Raw genomic sequence first — 6,053 nt, 5'->3', positions numbered from 1 at the left:
CCAAAATACTACTACTACTACTAATAAGACTAAATAACTACTTCAGGTCAGGCGAGGTGGCTCATGCCTGTAATCCCAGCACTTTGGGAGGCCAAGGTGGGTGGATCACTTGAGACCAGCCTGGGCAACACAGTGAAACCCCATCTCTACCAAAAATACTAAAATTAGCTGGACGTGGTGACACACACTTGTGGTCCCAGCTACTCAGGAGGTTGAGGTGGGAGGATCATTTGAGCCCGGGAGGCAAAGGTTGCAGTGAGCCATGACCGCACCACTGCACTCCAGCCTGGGCAACACAGCATGACAATGTTTCAAAAAAAAAAAAAAGTGCCAGACCTTGAAAATCACAAAAAGCTAAGAACTGGTTTAAGATTTAATCTGGAGCCAGCCGAAGCGGCTCATGCCTGTAATCCTAGCACCCTGAAAGGCCAGAGTGAGAGGCTCACTTGAGTCTAGAAATTTGAGACCAGACTGGGCAACATCGGCTAGACCCCTTCTCTACAAACATTCTAAAACTTAGCCAAGCCGGGCGCCGTGGCTCACACCTGTAATCCCAGCACTTCGGGAGGCCAAAGCGGGCACATAACTTGAGGTCAGGAGTTCGAAACCTGCGTGGCCAACATGGTGAAACCCCATCTCTACTAAACATACAAAAATTAGCCAGGCATGGTGGCGTGTGCCAGTAATCCCAGCTACTTGGAAGGCTGAGGCAGGAGAATCGCTGGAACCTGGGAGGTAGAGGTCAAGGTGAGCCAAGATTGTGCCACTTCACTCCAGCCTGGGCAACAGAAGGAGACTCCATCTCAAAAAACAAACAAACAAACAAAAAACACTGGGCGCAGTGGCTCACGCCTGTAATCTCAGCACTTTGGGAGACTGAGGAGGGTGGATCATGAGGTCAGGAGATACAGACCATCCTGGCTAACACGGCAAAACCCCCTCTCTACTAAAAACACAAAAAATCAGCCAAGCGTGGTGGCATGCGCATGTACTCCCAGCTACTTGGGAGGCTGAGGCAGGAGACCCGGGAGGCAGAGGTTGCAGTGAACCGAGATTGTGCCATTGCACTCCAGCCTGGGCAACAGAGCGAGACTCCGTTTCAAAAAAAAAAAAAAGAAATTAGCTAGGCGTGGTGTGTGCTAGGGCATGGTGGCAGGATCAGTTGAGCCTAATAGTTCGAGCCTGCAGTGACCTATGATCTTGCCACTGCACTCCACTCCAGCCTGGGCAACAGAGCAAGACCCTGTGCTAGAAAAATAATTCTGCCAGTCACGGTGGCTCATGCCTGTAATCCCAGCACTTTGGGAGGCTGAGGCAGGTGGATCACGAGGTCAGGAGATCGAGACCATCCTGGCTAACACGGTGAAACCCCATCTCTACTAAAAATACAAAAAATTAGCCAGGCGTGGTGGTGGGTGCCTGTAATCCCAACTACTCGGGAGACTGAGGCAGGAGAATGGCGTGAACCCGGGAGGTGGAGCTTGCAGTGAGCTGAGATTGCGCCACTGTACTCCAGCCTGGGTGACAGAGAGAGACTCCATTTCAAAGGAAAAAAAAAGAAAAATAATTCTAAGAATGCAGTGAGCTGTGAGATAGGTAATGAGCTACCTGGTGGGGCAAATTATTCCTAGACCCTTCCCACCTCTGTAGTTCAGTAAGCTTCCACATAATTTTCTCTCTCTCCCTTTTTTTTTTTTTTTTTTGGCAGGGTCCCTCACTCTGTCACCCAGGCCTGAGTGCAGTGGCACTCAGTGATAGCTCACTGCAGCCTCAACCTCCTGGGCTCAATTGATCCTCCCGCCTCAGCCTCCCAAGTAGCTGGGATTATGGACACATGCCACCACACCCAGCTCATTTTTGTATTTTTGGTAGAGATGGGATCTCACTATGTTGCCCAGGCTGGTCTCCAACTGCTGGGCTCAAGCAATCAGCCTGCCTTAGCCTCCCAAAGTGCTGGAATCACAGAGGTGAGCCACCACGCCCAGCCAGCATCATTTTCCAGTTAAATTTTAACAGTATCTACTTCATATGGCTGCTGTGAGGATTATAGGAGGTAGTGTACATAAAAGTGTCTGGCAAGCCAGGTGCGGTGGCTCATGCCTGTAATTCCAGCACTTTGGGAGGCCAATGCGGGTGGATCACCTAGGGTCAAGAGTTTGAGACCAGCCTGGCCAACATGGTGAAACCTCGTCTCTACTAAAAATACAAAAATTAGCCGGGCGTGGTGGCTGGTGACTATAATCCCAGCTACTTGGGAGGCTGAGGCAGGAGAATCACTTGAACCCAGGAGGTAGGGGTTGCAGTGAGCTTGCACTCCAACCTGGGCGACAGAGCAAGACTCCGTCTCAAAAAAAAAAGAAAAAAAAGTGCCTGGCACAGAAGAGATGGCAAGTCTACATTAGTTGAATATGCATCTATGAACCAGAACAAATCCCAGTCCAGTCCTCCAAGGAAATGCCAACCTCAGTCACTAGAGGGGAATCTCAGTCACACTCTAACTGAGCTTCCAGCAGCAGGAGGTGGCAGCTTGCCGCTCTGATACACCAGCCTTTCCTATGCCGGGAAACTCACTCCCACTCAGCAAACCTGGCTCCATGCTGAACTCTATGGTGTTTTCTCTGAGTCACTATTTTCTCCTGCAGTTGCAAAATGATATGGCAAAAGTCCCTCTAGGGTTTTTACTGCTTACTGAGTAACATCCAAACTCCTTGCCAGAATCCAGAGCCTTCCTCAATCTGGCCCCAACCTACCTCTCCAGGCTGAAACCCCATCATTTTTTTTACTGCAGCCACGCTGGACAAGTTATGCTTCTGCCTCTATGCCTCAGCTCACCCTGATCCTTCTCCTTCATGCCTTTCTTCAGTCCCGACCTTCTGCAACCCTACTTTTTCTCTTCTTTTTGTTTTTTGTTTTTGAGATGGAGTTTTGCTCTATCGCCCAGGCTGGAGTGAAGTGGTGCAATCTCAGCTCACTGCAACCTCTGCCTCTCGGGTTCAAGTGATTCTCCCGCCTCAGCCTCCCAAGTAGCTTGGATTACAGGCACGTGCCACCAAATCCGGCTAATTTTTGTATTTTTAGTAGAGACGGGGTTTCATCATGTTGGTCAGGCTGGTCATGAACTCTTGACCTCAGGTGACCTGCCTGCCTTGGCATCTCAAAGTGCTAGGATTACAAGTGTGAGCCACCAAGCTCGGCCTGCTTTTTTTTTTTTTTTTTTTTTTTTTTTAAATTTTTTGGCCGGTTGCGGTGGCTCACGCCTATAATTTCAGCACTTTGAGAGGTCAAGGCGGGCAGATCACGAGGTCAGGAGTTTGAGACCAGCCTGGCCATGGTGAAACCCCATCTCTACTAAAAATACAAAAAGTAACCGGGCGTGGTGGCGGGTGCCTGTAATCCCAGCTACTTGGGAGGCTGAGGCAGGAGAATCATTTGAACCCGGGAGGCAGAGGTTGCAATGAGCTGAGGTCGGCACCATTGCACTCCAGCCTGGGCAACAAGAGTGAAACTCTGCGTAAAAAAAAAAGAAAAGAAAATTTATTGTAGAGACAGTGTCTCCCTCTGTTGCCCAGGCTGGAGTGCCGTGTCACAATCATAGCTCACAGCAGCCTTGACCTCCTGGGGCTCAAGCAACTCCCCCACCTCTGGAGTAGCCAGGACCACAGGCATGCGCCACCACGCACAGCTAATTTTTTCTTTTTGTAGAGATGGAGTCTTCCTATGTTGCCCAGGGTGGTCTCAAACTCTTGGTCTCAAGGGATCCTCCTGCCTTGGCCTCTCAAAGTGCTAGGATTACCAGTGTGAGCCCCCACACTTGGCCTGTTTATTTATTTATTTATTCTTTTATTTTTTTTGAGACGGAGTCTTGCTCTATCACCCAGGCTGGAGTGCAGTGGCCGGATCTCAGCTCACTGCAAGCTCCGCCTCCCGGGTTTACGCCACTCTCCTGCCTCAGCCTCTCGAGTAGCTGTGACTACAGGCGCCCGCCACCTCGCCCGGCTAGTTTTTTGTATTTTTTAGTAGAGACGGGGTTTCACCGTGTTAGCCAGGATGGTCTCGATCTCCTGACCTCGTGATCCGCCCGTCTCGGCCTCCCAAAGTGCTGGCATTACAAGCTTGAGCCACTGCGCCTGGCCGGCCTGTTTATTTACTGTTTTAGAGATAGGGTATCAATATTATTAAAAGAGAGAGAGGAAAAAAAAAAAATAGAGACAGGGTCTCACTCTTCACCCTGGCTGGAGTGCAGTGGTGCAATCATAGCTCACTGAAGCCTCAAATTCCTGGGCTCAAGTGATCCTCCCGCCTCAGCCTCCCAAACAAACCACTGGGAGTGAGTCACTGCACTGGGGCCTAAATTGATTTATATATTTTGTCTCTTCAATAGCTTGGAGTGTGTATTTTATCTCTTCAATAGATTGGAGGCCTCCACCCAGAAGCCAGTAGGTAATTTGCCCAAGGTAACACAGGGTACATAAGTGACAAGTATGGAATTCTTTTTTTCTTCTTTTTCTTATTCTTCGTCATTAAACTTGAACAACTATCAGATTCTATCCCAGGCAATCAGGCTCTGGGGAGTTCTTTCTCTTAAATACAGATTCATACTATATAGTAATCCTTTATCAGCCACAGTACCTAGCTCAGAGCTTTGCACACAGTGCCATGCAATGCTTTATCAAATGAATAACTAAAAAAAACTCATTGATCTAATTAGCACCTCTTGAACCTTCACTGACCTATGGGCCACTGGGAATCAGAAACTCAGTCTCATTAATCTGAGTGAGACTGCCTGGCTGTGGATCTAATTATGAGCAATTTCAGAATCATAATTACTGTTCCATTTTGTCTCTTGATCTGTAATGCATCCAAGGACCTACTCCCAGCTTCTCAGGAAAAAAAAAAAACCCACTACATGATTACTTACTGAAGGTTGGGAGCTGTGTGTTTTTGTGAAGCTTCCAGCTCACATCTTTGCTGTGAAATGAGGGGGATGGACTGGATGATCTCCGAGGGCCCTTTCTTCAGTTGTAACAGTCTGAGATGGACAGGTGTGATCCCAGAGCTTTGGGAGGCCGAGGGGGGAGGATCCTGTGAAGTCGGTAGTTTCAGACCAGCCTGGACAACATCGCAAGACCCAGTATCTACCAAAACAAAATTATATTTTCTTTTTTTGAGATGGAGTCTCGCTCTGTCACCCAGGCTGGAGTGCAGTGGTGCAATCTTGGCTCACTGCAACCTCCACCTCCTGGGTACCAAGCAATTCTTCTGCCTCAGCCTCCTGAAGAGCTGGGATTACAGGCGCCCACCACCATGCCCAGCTAAGTTTTGTATTTTTAGTAGTGACAGGGCTTCACCATGTTGGTCAGGCTGGTCTCCAACTCTGTCCTCAAGTGATCCGCCCTCCTCAGCCTCCAGAAGTGCTGGGATTACAGGCGTGAGCCGTAGTGCCCAGTCCCCCAATTTTTTTTTTTTAATTAGCAGGGCGTGGTGGCGCGCACTCATAGTCCCAGCTCTTTGGGAGGCTGAGGTGGGAGGATCACTTGACCCCAAGGAGGCTGAGAATGCAGTCAGTAAATATTGCACCACTGCACTGCAGCCTGGACGACAGAGTGAGATCCTGTCTCTAAAATAAAATAAAAACAGTCTAGGATTCTGAGAGGCATGGAATTAAAAAGAGCCTCTGTCAGAAGACATCATTTTGAGTCTCAGCTCTGTCATTACTAGTGACCTTACTCAAGTTAGTTAGCCCAACTCTCAGATTCCCCATCTGTAAAATCTGATTCATTTATTAGAACAGTTTTTTTAACCTAGGGTGATCTCGGGCCCAGGTTCTGGTGGGCTGCCGCACACATTGGCTGGGTGGCTCTGGTAGGTCACGCCCTGCCCGCTTCGCCTTCGAGAGGAGGGTGAGGACAGTCTCCGAGGCGGCGCTGCCGAGCCTCCCCGTGACTTGGTGACAGCGGAGCCAGCAGAGACCCCGGGTTCCCGCACCTACGGCGAGAAGGGCGGGCGCGCGCCCGGGGTGGGTCACGTGACGGCTCCAGGCCCGCGCGGGGCCG

This window comes from Papio anubis, chromosome 18 (assembly GCF_008728515.1).
Source record: "Papio anubis isolate 15944 chromosome 18, Panubis1.0, whole genome shotgun sequence".
Lineage (NCBI taxonomy): Eukaryota > Metazoa > Chordata > Mammalia > Primates > Cercopithecidae > Papio > Papio anubis.
The sequence above is the reverse complement of the archived record's forward strand: the minus strand, read 5'-3'. Positions refer to the sequence as shown.